We start from the raw sequence: 14,062 nt of genomic DNA on the forward strand, positions 1-14,062 counted from the left end.
AACAAAAGCATCATCTGCAAATTGGGACCATAACCCTTATTTATAGAAGCCTAAGTTGCTTATTTCTAATTTGGCCCCTCAACAAATTAGAAATTACACATGGTATCCACATTAATTTATTCATAACAATTAAACCCTTAAGTCATATTCATTAATCATAAATTTGATCACATTAAATTATGACTTATTTAATTGATGACATTAGACATTTATAATTACAATTATGGTCCCAAAATTCTAACAATCTCCCACTGGACCATATGTGTAAACTTATAAATGTTAACCTTAATGAGCTCATAACTTTTGTCATCATAGCTGTAGGATTTCCTTAACAATCTCGTCCATTAATTATATAGACATAGGATCAATGTAGTGTTCGTTGTATCTATCACAACTAAACCATCAATGGTCACGTACATCCATATAATCAAATAACATAGATCAATTATGAATATGTGGCATGAAAATTACATGCAAGGTGATCTATTCATGTCAATTTTCAACTGGTCCTCTTTAACCAAAGTGAGATCAAAACTTTAACTTAAGTTATACAAAGTGTAATGAAGTAAACATTGAACTTTATATCTGATCAGATAATCTCCAAATACATATGTTTCATCAACATAACCAAACATATATAGAAAACATATATAGTACAAACTCCCACTAGATCTAGATTTCACCAAACTAAATAACACCCATATGAGTGGTATGCTCATAGAAGACATTGGGCGGTAAACCCTTTGTAAAATGATATGCAATCATGGAGTTTGTGCCTATGTGTTCTATCGAAATCTGTCCACTTTGTACTCTTTCTTTCACAACAAGGAACTTGATATCGATGTGCTTCTATTTTGTCGAGCTCCTATTGTTGTTAGAATACAATACAGCTGATCGATTGTCACAAAATAACTTCAGTGGTCTTTCAACCTTTCCCAAAATACGCAGCCTAGTGACAAAATTTTTCAGCCATATTCCATGATTAGATGCCTCATAACATGCTATAAACTCTGCTGCCATGGTGGAAGAAGCTGTCAATGCCTGTTTGGCACTTCTCCAAGAGATAGCTGTAGGACCGTTGCGGCCGGCTAGGAGGGGGTTGTTGGATAGTCATGCAAAAAAAAAACGAAACAACCCTTCCTCGAACTCTTTAAGCTAACACTTGTATATATAAAGTAAGCCGATAAATTAAAAGCATAAAGAAAAAGCGAGGCACAAGGATTTACTTGGTTACAACCGATGTGGTTGTTAATCAGGAAGATTAAGCTCACTAAAAACTCCTTCAGGCGGAGAAGCCTCGTACAGCGTTGAAGCGCAGAAAACAGAAGCTCAACTCTAGACTAAAGCTTACAAGCGTTGGAATTACAATTCAGAGTTCGTTGAAAAGCTTCTGGAGCAAGGCTATATTTATAGCCTTGGTCGGGGCGCCCCGAAGGGGTTCCGGGCGCCCTGGGGGTATAAACTTTATCCCCAAACGATCAGATCGAATCAAATCTCGATCCTGGTCAAAAGTCTGGTCCGGGCGCCCCGGACTGCTCCGAGCGCCCTGGAGCTCAAAGTCAACAGATGTTGACTTTTTGGTCTGGGACCTCTTCTCTGGTTTAGTCCCGCCTCGGTCCGGTTCTTCTCCTCCGGATTCGCTCGCTTGGGTGATCTCTGCCATCCGAAAAAGGGCTCACTCGAACCCAAGTTCCGGTCTTCTCGAGCAGCCTTCCGTTCCGGCTTCTCGCCCCTCGGAATCGCCGCGTGTTTCCTTCTCGTCCACCAGCGTACTCATCCGCAGTCTTCGTCCCTCGGTCGCACCCCGTGCCGACCTTCTCGCTAGCTGCGTCTCTTGCTCCCCGAGCAATCTTCCGCTTCGGCTTTCGTCCCTCGGAACCACCGCACACTTCATTCTCGTCCGTCGGTGTACTCTTCTGCAGCACCTCGTCCCTCGGACTGCCGTCCTTCTCGCTAGCTGCGTCTTCCTCTCGACTACCTGTGTTCCTAAGCTCCTGCACACTTAGACACAAGGTTAGAAACACACAGGACCTAACTTAACTTGTTGATCACACCAAAACAACCTTGGGGTTCCAACAATAGCTCCGCCGGCCAACAGAAAAACATAGCCAGAAGTGGATCTCATGCTATCTTGGCATCCCGCAAAATCAGAGTCAGAATATCCCACGATCTCAAGAGTATCTGACCTCTTAAATGTGAGCATGTAATCACTAGTTCTCTTTAAATATCTCATTACCCTCTTTGCTGCTTTCCAATGATCCATTCCTAGGTTGCTTAAATATCTGCCCAACACTCCAACAATGTACGCAATATCCGGACATGTACAAACTTGAGCATACATAAGACTTCCTATAGCTGAAGCATAGGGAATCTTTTGTATTTCTTGAGTCTCGAGGCTTCTTTTAGGGTATTGTTTAAGGCTAAACTTGTCTCCTTTAGCGACTGGGGTATTACCTAGTTTGCAATCTTGCATGCCAAATCTTTTAAGCACCTTATCGATATAGTTCTTTTGCGATAATCCAAGAATACCTCGAGAATGATCTCGATGTATTTGGATTCCTAATACAAAAGATGCATTACCAAGATCTTTCATTTCAAAATATCTAGATAGAAATCTTTTGGTATCGTTCAACATACCTATATCGTTTGTGGCAAGCAAAATGTCATCAACATATAGAACTAGGAAGATATTGTCACGCCCCGGGGAGTCCCTGTCCGAAGAAATTTCGATAGTATCTCCCCTGTACAGGTGACAATCTGAAACTTTTCTATATCCATAGTCATACACGACCAACACGGCCGGAACATATGTATATAACAACAAATAAATAAGCAAACAATCACAACATCCACGCAGTTAAATAGTGAACTAAAACAAAATGATAAGTAAACATATCAAATCATCCTACTCAACTACACTCATAAAGCTCAAAACCGATATTCTATTCAACTACACTCATAAAGCACAAAAACTCAATGATGCAAATAAAGTCAACTTACCTCTTCTGCCGTCCAGGCAGGCATGTAGAAGATCATATCGAATAAAAATCCATCGACAAGTAAAAATCCATACAAGATCCAAAGTATCAAAATAGAACAAGTCTAAACATAGTCTAATAAAGAAAAACTAAAAGACCAACAAACGTCCTCGTGGACTGCAGGGGACTAGCGACTGGAACTCTCCGGATAGCATCAACATGAAAATAGCAACGGAGGAGGGGTGTGAGTCCAACACTCAGCGGGTAACAACTGATATGCATAATAAAGAAAATAACAACCAGCACTAATCATGCGTACAGTCTCCTGATACAAGAAGGATAAATGCAATTGAAATAAGTAGGAGAAAATTGTATTAACCAAGACCAGGGTATAAGTATAATAGGGTCGTCAGACCGAGAGGTATCAAAATCTAGTATGCATGTCAAACATATGCATCCATCCAAATACAACATATAAGTGCAGCAAACACAATCAGAAAATGCATAAATGCATATGATGTCAATGATGGGTCCTAGTCACCCCTGACGTCAGTCAGCCATCTCACACACGATGGTGAGACCGAGTAGGTAGGGCTGTAACAATCGTGCACTCTGCCATCACTGCTCCTGATAAGTGACCGAGTGGACGGGATGCTGTCGGAGTACACCTATCCTCCTACCCCAAATCATAAGTGGGGGGAGCTCAATGCTCTCATCTCCCGGTACACGATGACGTGGAGGGATCCCGGCGTGCTACCACGCTGTAGTACACTACCCATAAGCGTCCCAGCGGAGCACCATCGAGCAAACTGACGTGCTACCACGCTGTGTCACGCTACCCATGAGCGGACCAGTGGAGCACAGACAAAGATGAAACTGGCGATGTGCTCAACAATAATGGAGCAGACTATCGCACAGCATGCAATCATGTGAATGGTGCATGACTCTAAGTATGGCAAAATCCTGAGCAGCATAGCAATATCCATATATATGTAAAATGTGTACCATAGGACAATGAACCAAATCAAAGGTACACAGATCAGATAATGTATAAAACCTAGGTCTTGAACATAATAAAAACATGGTTGTGTCACTACCCCTATAAACATGTATAATCAGGTAGGTATTAACATGAAGTGCATAATAAATAAACAAACAAGCGTGTAACAGATCAGGTAGTGACCAACCGAAGCAGATAAGAAACACAATCATTGCTATTTGTTAAAAATATTACTATGCATATCAAATGACATAAAGTCAAAGTACCCGCCTCCAATAGAAAGGTCTAATCCGATCCAAATCTGACGTCGAGATGCTCGTCTCGCGTCAAAGTCCTGTGTTACCAATATAAATATATTTTATTTAGCTACAATTCTTATAAATAGCTAAATAAAATCTCTAACCATAAATTAGGGCAAAGCCCTAATCATATTACCATCATCCTTCCTATAAGAATTAATCTACACATGGTCAACTAATCAGGCAGTCCATAACCTACCACAAAGATCCATTATCTAAATTCCACAAATTAGGAATCCTACCAGTAATATACCAAAATCTACATCTACATCACTGTTGTAGTTAAAAAGGATCCTTACCTGACCTTCTTCTCTGGCGATGACAGCAAACAACAGTGGCTGGAGCTGGTGAAGCTGCTGTCCACCAAACCATATACACTAAATTAGCAATCCCACACCCAACCATGTACCCCAAATCAACCATTCCACATCCACTTACCTAAATCAGTAGTCAGGACTGGTGATTACCTCAAACTTGGCCGCAAAGGAGTTTGCAACCAGATAATTTGTCCAGCAACTCCCACAGGCGGTGGTGGAAGTCTAGGGCACAGACACGAGGGGAAAGGAAGAAGTAGGGACCTCGGCTGGCGATGGTTACTCAGTGTCCGCAGCCGGAAGAGGGTTGACGATGTCGGGCAGTAGCGGTGTCGCGATGGAAAGGTGATCGACTCTAGGGTTCCTGGGGCCGGCGGTGTCTCGGGAGAGTGAGGGAGTCGTGGGTTGGCCGGGGATAGGGCAGAGGAAGCCGCGGCGACGACAGCGACGCTAGGGCTCGGATGTCGGCGGATCGGGGGTCGGCGTCTCGTCGGCCAGAGGAGAGGAGGAGAGGCGAGTGAAAATCGAGTTCGGCCTTAAATCACGAGGAAGGGGAAGAAACCGTCGCATAATTACTTTCATAGCATGTTAAACCCTAATATCCGAAACTAACCTATAGTACAAGGTTACAAACATGATTACTTTCATTGCATATTAAACCCTAAAAATCCAAAACTAACATGTACTACAAGGTGTTAAAAAAACATGGTTAAGGTCCTAGTATCCTAAACCTAGAATTCAAAGTCTACATGTAGCATACACAATTATCATGATAAGAAGTAAGAAGAAATATAAGCATAACTAAACCAAATTTGAAATCTATATATGTATATTACAAGGTTATCAAAACATGGTTGGTTCCATAATCTACTAAAACTAGAATCCAAATTTAACCTTTAACATATAAAGATATCATGATAAGAAGTATGAAAAATATAAGCATAACTAGTCCTAATCCGAAACATATAATGATATCACGATCAGGAGTAAAAAGAAACATAAGTAAAACTAAACCAAATCCAAAATCTATATATGTATATTACAAGGTTATCAAAATATGATAGGTTCCATAATTCTCATAAAACTATAATCTGAATTTAGCCTTTAACATATAAAGATATCATGATAAGAAGTATGAAAAACATAAGCATAACTAGTCTTAATTTAAAACATATAAAGATATCATGATAATAAGTAAGAGGAAACATAAGCAAAACTAGTCCTAATCCGAAACTTATCTAATCCGCCATAGTATCCAAACATCCATAGTTTACATGAACTAATTAATACATGATATGAGATATAGAACATGCCTTTGATTCCTTACTACCAAACCTCTCCTTCTTCTCCTCCCCTTAGAGCTTGAATTGACGGAAACTTGAGCTAGGGTGGTGGAAAAATCCAAGGAAAGGAAGAAACTTAGAGACGGTGGTTTCAAGGTGGGAATTAGGGTTTGGGAGGTGGCCAAAATCCAAGGTGAGGAATCACTTATATAGGTTTTGCCATGTCTATAACCCTAACTTTGAATGTTTCCGCCACAATTACCAAATCATAAAAAAAAATTATGAAAAATTCGGATCTTATGTATCTTACTAAATTTCTTACATATTTAGATATGTAATAAATTTTATGCATATTTATATCCATTGGTCATATAAATTTTTATACCTAGTAAATCATATAAATTTTTATATATATAGAAATTTGAGTTTCTTTTATCTTTAGTAAAATTTATATCCAACCATTTACTTAATATAATTAATCAATCAAAATTCTATAAATGTAAGATAACTTAATTAATTAAATCTAACTAAATCTATCTATTTAAATTAATTAATTCTGATTAAATCTGAATTAATCAAATAAATTTTCTTAATTAAAATAATTAGTTTTGGATACTACACAATGTCAGTGCTGTGTTCCCCTCCTTCCTCGACGCCTCCTCCAGTCGTTGCCAATCCAAGCAACCTATACGCTACCAAGCTCGATGCCACCGTGAGCAACAGTGACGCAGTGTTGCCTTCTTTTTCCCCCACTATGAGCAGGATGTCGATCACCATCCCCTCCCCTTTGCGGGCAGCATGCACCTTCCCTTCACAAGCAGGGTGATGCTATGCATTCAACCCAACGCCGAGCAACCGACGCCACCTCCCAACTGCCATGTCCCACCACCGCTACAAATTGCAGCCACCGTCGGTAGTCAAAGTTGCTCAACTAGGCCACCACCAGCCACTCATGCCACCCCTGACCATCAGAGAAGAAGAACTGGTAACATTTTAAACAAGTAAATCTAATTAAATTTTACTTTTAATGCCTGATTAATGGGTTTAATTGATCGATTAGTTAATTAATGGGTTTATTAATTGATAAGGTTACTAATTAATGGAATTAATGGAGATAAGGATCAATTATATGATTACCTAAATTATGAATTGATTAGATTATAATCAATTTAATAAGTTATAAGTTAATGGATTAGAGTGTTTAATTAATTAATTGATTATAAATCTTGATTACATATTTAAGTGAATTTATTTTAGATAAATCTTAACCACTCAAAGGTTGATTAATAGTTGATGCCTAATCAATTAAATTGATAAGAGGTACTCAAATCTTGGAGCAAGAGATACTTGAATCATTGATTCATTAATTAGTTGTTAAATGATTAATCAATGGATTAGATATTGATTAATTGATTTATGGAAGAATTAATAGTTCAATTACTTTATTTGATTGATGAATAAGTCAATGAATAAGTTTCTCATTAGATTGATTAATGAATTTGAGGTTGATTAAGTAATTAAATTTGATAGACTAATGCTAGATTCAATTGGAGGTTATTTGGATTGATATAGAATTTGAATAATAAATGAGGTGTGATTGATTAAACATTTATAATAAATTTGGATAAATTACATAGATGATCGGGAGTTGGGTAGTAATGGATTAATATAATAAATAGGTTGATTAAATGATTTATAGATCCTTAGATCGTCTTTATATCATATACTTGTAGGATTCGAGCTCGAGGCAGATTTGCTAACTTGAAGATGATTAGGACATTCTATAGTTGAGGTGGGTAGTTCCTGCTTTGACTTTTTTAGTTCTTTGATCTTAGTGCATAATTATTTATTGTCATTTATTGATTAGACAATAGTGACTGCTTATTTTGACTCCACTCTTAATCGATTTTTGAGTTTAATACTTTATATTTTGTCCTTATATTTGGATGTATTTTGTTATCTATGTAGTCTCATTTGTTATTCATGATTGGGTTGGTTATACATGTATATTTTTACTAGATCATAGTCTAGTTATAGGCTTAAGTTCGTGCATCTATATTATAGTATGGTTATATACTTAGACTTGTGTTTATACGTGTTAGATATTATATTATAGTAGGTGGTAGAGTATTCTACTAGATTATCTGGTTTGGATTGCCATATGGGGCTATTTGACTAGAACCTCATTATTTTAGTGGGTTTATGATGATACCACAGAGTTAGTTAAGATGTTATGACTAGATAACTAATATTCTCTTGATGAGATCGGTTGACTATTTTGCTTGCTATGGTTATACTTGTTATATGATAGTGAGACCATACCATAGTGTATCTAGTAGAGTTCACTCTTGAAGGTGATTGCCACTGTTTATGTATCATTTTGGTCCATAGCTAGATAGCCACCTATATACCATGTCTGCTCACAGGACCATCCTAGGTAGAGTGTTCTCCCACAAATAGTGCCTATTTATACATCCTATCTGCCCACAGGACCATCCGTGGTAGAGCATTTTTATACAGGTAGTGACTGTTTACATACACTGACTGCCCAGGGGACCATCCATGATAGAGCATCCTCCTACAGTTAGTGACTGAGGAGCTAGATAGCTACCTCATCCTGTCTATCTATGGAACCATCCGTAGTAGAGCATTCTCTCATAGACAGTGACTAGTTATATATCCTGAATACTCATGAGACCCATTCGTGATGGTAGGTTGTTATGCTAGTCAAGATTTGTTATATGTTTATTATATACTTTTTATGTGTTTGCTTTATGTAAGTGATTTATTAGTAACACCTGGTGGAGCAGGTTAGTGATAAGTTACGTTGTTGGCTAAGATTATTTAGTAGATGTCAATACTCTTACTTAGTAAGTATTTATTACCTGCGACTATATTCTTTAATCTCCTTACACTATATTGTTCATACACTATCTTCTTATGCCCACTAAGTTGTTGTACTCACTACCCCTTATTTTTCCTCTATTTTCATGTTAGCGAATAGAGGATGTATCATGTCACTCATAGGCCCTAGTTGTCGGTCCCACTTGTTTAGATTCTCCTTTTTGAGTTGTTTGATTTATGTTTCCGTTGCCTTTGTTTATGATCATATTTCCTAGCCAAATCTCTGAGTTCTTTTATAATAGTTTAACTATTTAGTTTAGTATGATTACATGTACATGCATACATACACGCATTGACATTCGTACCTTGTTAGTATTGTATTGGATTGAATGTGTTTGGTATCAATTATTTCTTATATTATCATTAAGGGGTACCATCTGATTTGACGAACAAGTATACCCTCATGACATGATAGTATATATTTATTATTGTAATATTTTATTGTAATATTGTTTGTGCAAGGTTTATATTTGACATTTTGGAGTGATACTCGTGTTTGGTGACCTTTGTTAGGTATATCTACACCCATTATTTTAATAATCTCATGAACATTGATTTTATTTGTTATATTTTTTTTCATTTGTATGTGAACTAATTACATATTGACCATTAGTGTACTATCTTATTTTTATGTGTAATAGTTTTTATTAATATTATAATAAATTGGAAACAGGCAAAATGCAGAATCAAAGAAGTTGGATGTATAAAAGGAATTTACTTGATCATCGAGGTTTAACTGGTAAGTTTTTGATTGTGTTGAACTAATTTTTGAATTTTACATCTAGTAATATTGAGTATATGAATAACAATAAGATAAGGTGTCTATACATAAAGTATCACAATGGAAAAGTTTTGAACTTCAAAAAAGTTTCAAAACATCTTTGTATATTTGGTTTTATCCTGAACATCTTTATTATGGTGAGCCATTCATATCTGATAAGGATTATAGACGAAACATACAAGTCTTAATTAGTGGGGATCAGAGTTATTATAATCAATTAAATCCATATCAAAGGATGATAATTGATGCAGTCAATCAGAATTTTATTCCCAAAATGTGTGGTGCAAGTTCTAGTTGTACTCCAACAATTGAACAAATATTTACTACTTATACATCACCATTGGAGGGCATAAAAGTAATAGGTGTTGATGAAATATATATCCAATTTCAGGAAATCTTGAATGCTACAAATGAACCATTATGGGTTGGTTGTGATGCTCACACTAAATTATCTCTCACTGCAAGACTATTTAATGTCAAGGAGGAGCATAATGTATTGCAAGATTATTTTAATGATTTTGTTCAAGTTATTGGAGAGCCATTGTCGCGTGATCACATGCTGCCCAATGATTTTTACTGTATGAAAAAATTTATGAAAGAATTAGGTATTTCAGTGGAAAAAATTGATGTTTGCAGAGATGATTGTATGTTATATTGGGGAGATGATACAGATACTGATGTTTATAAATTTTGTAATCAAGCTAGGTACAAGAGCACCAGACGAAGTCAACAATGATATAAATCATACATCCGGTTGTTTATTTACCTTTAACTTATAGGCTACAAGGTTTTATGCATCAAAGATTACTGTTGAACACATGACTTGGCATGCAAATCATCAAACAGAAGAGGGACTAATGTATCATCCATCAGATGCAAAAGCTTGGAAAAATTTTGATAGAATATATCCGAAATTTGTAAAGCAGACTCGAAACATTCTCCATTTAGTAAATTAGGAAGAAATTATTCTTGTTGGCTAGTAATCTTAACTTCATATAATCTTCCACCTAGGATGTACATCAAAACATCCTATGTATTTTAAATATTAGTTGTGTCTGTCCTGCAAAATCCAAAGAAATTAATAGATGCTTATGATGGTAAGTGGATTTACCAGAGAAGGGTTATAGGATAGCAGGGTAATATTCATATTAAGTTAGTAGGGCAATATAGAGGCCAATCGGGAAATATTTTTATTAAGGAAGTAGAGGAATATAGAAGCCAACAGGGCAATATTCATAGTAAGCTGGTAGTGCAAGATTTTTATTAAGGCAGTAGGGCAACGTAGAGGCTAGTAGGGTAATATTCACATTTATCCATTAGGGTAATATTCTTATTAAGGTAGTAGGACAATATTTTTATTAAGGCAGCAGGGCAATATAGAGGCTAGCAAGGCAATATTCTTATTAAGGCAGTAGGGCAATATAGATACCAGTAGAGCAATATTCTTATTAAGGCAGCAGGGCAATATAGAGGCCAGCAGGGCAATATTATTATTAAGGTAGTGGGGCAATATAGAGGCCAGTAGGGCAATATTCATATTAAACCTACAGGGCAATATTCGTATTAAGCCAGGGGCAATATAGAGGCAAACAGGGTAATATTTATATTAAGTCTGCAGGGCAATATTCATATTAAGTCAGCATGGTAATGTAGAGGCCAATCAGGCAATATTCTTATTAAGGCAGCAGATCAATGTAGAGGCCAACTGGTCAATATTCTTATTAAAGTGGCAAGGCAATGTAGAGGCCAATCGGGCAATATTCTTATTAAGGCAACATGGAGATTCCCTTTCTGTTGACTATATAAGCATCCGTGATGGTAATACCTAGGTATGATGGTCTTCTTCTTTGAAATACCGGAGGCAACTCCTTCTTCTCCAAGTCATTCTTCTTCTTTTTCTTCTTATTCTTCTTCTATTATTCTGCTCTTACCTTCTTGATCGGTTACTGATTTGAGTGTCAGAGGGGTCATGTCAGAGGAGTTGGCCCGACTCTAACCTGTGTTTCCATCTCAGATCCTATTGCCTCACAATCAAGGAAAGCTTATTGAGAAGGAGGAGCCCGAGTAGGGGAAAAATGATCCATCAAATTGACACTGCCTATGGAAAATCCTTACAAAAAGCTACGATGACTCGATTCGGGAGGGTAGCTAGAGGAGATCAACTAGAATATTCGGTTGGATCTTCTCTTCCTTCACTCCCTAATCCCAACGAAGGTAGTCGAGACTCTCGATTATGCAAGAAGATCTTTCAATTAGTCACAACAATCTTAGAGGAGATTCGATGACCAGACAAAGATCTTCGCCTGTTTGAAAAAAAGGGAGGGGTTGCTCCCTGAAAAACCTCTGGTGATCATTCCTGTCTCTCACAGGTCTAAATGTATTACTTCTAAGTATCGACCAGATAAAAGGTCAATCGTTGATGAACCTATTGTTCCATTACCTACAATGCCCCAACTTACTCGTAATTAGCCAAAGGAAGATCTCGTTCATGTTTCCTCTTCTAAAAGGATGATCACTCTACAGATCCCCTTTTTAGAGGAGATATTACGAGAAGAGTTACCTAGTCATTTTTGTACCCCTTATGTGATAGAGCATAATAGTTCTTTCAATCTAGAAGACCACCTATGCCGCTTTGAAAATATATATTGTCATTCTTCATCAATATACTGAGGAGGTCAAGTGTCGTGTCTTCTTGATGACCTTAATTGGCCTAGCACAGTAGTCATTAAGTACATTAAAGGCCGGATCTATCTCTTCTTTTGACGAATTTGCCACTCTGTTCTTACAATATTTCTCCAATTCTAAGAGGTACATTCCAACCCCCCCCCCCCCCCCCCCTCAATTTATTCAATCTTAAGCAGATGTCTCAAGAGACTTTGAGGTAATATGTTCAACGATACACTCATGTGGCTCAAGAAATTCCCTTGACAATTCCTAAAATATTAATTGGAGCTTTTGCACAAGGGTTCCGGGATGGGGAATTCTTCCAATCTTTATCAAAGAAACCTCCTTCTAACTATGATGCACTCCTGGTCTGAGTAGAAAAATATATAAATGTTGAAGAACCACAACGGGCTAAACAAGAACAAAAGGGGGCTCGTCTAGAAGCTATTAATGAATGACTCTCGGAATACTAGGTATGCTTCAGGCAGGACTTATCAGACCCTCCAAGGTACCACCCCTATGCCCTTCCTCTACATCACTCTAAAGAAACAGCCATTGATTTGCAACGAGCATCAAGTTCTAAGGTGACCAGTGAGGGAGCAACAAGGACACCAAAGATAGTCCTCTAATGTTTTCTGCTACTTTTACCAAGAATATTAGCATACCACCTGCAATTGTAGAGGATTGAAGCAAGAACTAAAGCACATCGTTGAGATATATCGATAGATGAAAAAAAACATATTGACCATCCTTGCCCCGAGGTAACATGAACCACCTCCCCCTCAACCTCCCAAACGAAACCCTTCCCCCGCTCAACCCTCTAGTCCTGTGCTGCCCAATCCTATACAACCTCCCTCTCTTCAAGCCAAAGTTAATAATCAAGAACCATACCCTATTCTAGGGAACTACTGATGGAGACACAGATTGTTCATGCAAAAGACGTAGTCGTGAAGAATGTTTATCAATTCAAACTCCTGAAGCAAAGACGGGCCCCATTTTAGGGTTTGACCTTAATGATTTATGGGGAGTTATACTGCCATATAATAATTCTTTAGTAATTTGTGCTTTAATTGCTCACGATGATGTGGGAAGAGTGTTTGTAGATGCGGAAAGTTCAATCAACATCCTCTACTTCACTATAATAGAGTGAATGGGGATCAAAATTGAAGATCTTCAACCCATTGCCACTTCTCTATTTAGATTTTATAGGCGAGAGGTACGACCCCTGTGATAAATCAAATTGCCTCTAACTCTTAGAAGTTTATCATTATGGTGGACCATCCTCACCACATTTATCATAGTGGACTCCCCTTACTCTTATAATTTTTTGTTGGGATGACCTTGGATCCACGCCAACTTGGTTGTGGCATCCTCATATCATATCAGATTAAGTTTCTAGTCGGAAATGATGTTGGGGAGGTTTGAGGAGATCAATGGGGTTCAAGAAGATGTTATGTAGAAACTATTACCAACAAACAACAAACGAGTAATCAAAACATCTGATCTAATAGGCAAGAACCAATTATGAAGGGGGTTTACACTGTCATTGAAGAAAAGCAGACATCATCCCCTGAACTAGAGACGGAAGTGGTTTCTATTGTTCCTTCACATCCCGAGAGAGTCATCAAGATTTCAAAGGACTTGCCTGACACCTTGAAGAAATTTAAAGTTACTTAATTAGGAATGTAGATGTCTTTGCATGGGATCCCAAAGACCTGACAAGGGTGGACCCAATGATGATGGAGCACCGCCTAAAATTCACCCTAGAGATTCAGCCAGTCAAGCAGAAGCGATGACATTTCGGGACAAACCAAGACCAGATTATTAGAGAAGAGGTAA

The 14,062-nt window shown here is 37.6% G+C and overlaps 1 long non-coding RNA gene across 1 annotated transcript in view; it reads left to right on the top strand.

Annotated features, from left to right (window-relative positions):
* LOC122053251 overlaps positions 1-10,377 on the top strand; it is a 31,482-nt gene extending 21,105 nt beyond the window's left edge. The window contains exons 2-3 of the long non-coding RNA XR_006132180.1: positions 9,452-9,517; positions 9,951-10,377. This is a non-coding gene — a long non-coding RNA (uncharacterized LOC122053251). The remainder of the gene's footprint in view (positions 1-9,451; positions 9,518-9,950) is intronic.
* Positions 10,378-14,062: the final 3,685 nt, after the last annotated feature.

The sequence above is a fragment of the Zingiber officinale genome, chromosome 1B (genome assembly GCF_018446385.1).
Source record: "Zingiber officinale cultivar Zhangliang chromosome 1B, Zo_v1.1, whole genome shotgun sequence".
NCBI lineage: Eukaryota > Viridiplantae > Streptophyta > Magnoliopsida > Zingiberales > Zingiberaceae > Zingiber > Zingiber officinale.